Consider the following 618-nt stretch of genomic DNA (forward strand, 5'->3'; position numbering starts at 1 on the left):
TTGGAAATTGGACTGTCCTTGAGGCTTTTGCATTGGTGGATTAAGAGCTGGACTATGCCACGAAAAATTTGGATGATTTCGCCATCCCGGATTATAAGTTTGCRAAAATGGTCCAGTCTTGTTGACATAATTTACATGCTCCGGATTTCCAGGACATTGCTCAAAAGAGTGACCTTCACCACAATACACGCATTGCACTGATTGAACATTGGAATTAAAGGTATTAACATCAGATTGCACATGTGGGCTAGATGTTAAATTTGAAATTAGCTTAGTGATCTGAGCTGTTAATGCCGAGACAACATCTACCTCATTTATTCCAGCTGTTTTCTTCAGTAGCATTGCACGTGGGTCAGACCATTGTCCGTTATTATTGGAAATCTTTTCAAGTATGTCAAAACCTTCATTATAGGTACAAGCTGTGAAAGCTCCGCCTGCAGTAGCATCGAGCATTTGTCTAGCAACGATATTTAAACCGTTGTAAAATGTCTCTAACTGGATACAGTACGGAATGCCATGGTGAGGGCATTTTCTCAACAGCTCTTTATACCTTTCCCATGCATCAGGAACTGCTTCATCATCCAGTTGTCTAAAAGTACAAATTTCATCTCTGGATTT

General features: G+C 40.0%; 1 non-coding gene across 1 annotated transcript; it reads left to right on the forward strand.

Moving 5' to 3' along the window:
- Positions 1 to 511: 511 nt before the first annotated feature.
- On the forward strand, positions 512 to 618 carry LOC112523996. Its single transcript, XR_003070324.1, has one exon. It is a non-coding gene; the product is annotated as a small nucleolar RNA R71 (small nucleolar RNA).

Source organism: Cynara cardunculus (genome assembly GCF_001531365.2).
Source record: "Cynara cardunculus var. scolymus isolate 2C chromosome LG 12, CcrdV1, whole genome shotgun sequence".
Classification (NCBI taxonomy): domain Eukaryota; kingdom Viridiplantae; phylum Streptophyta; class Magnoliopsida; order Asterales; family Asteraceae; genus Cynara; species Cynara cardunculus.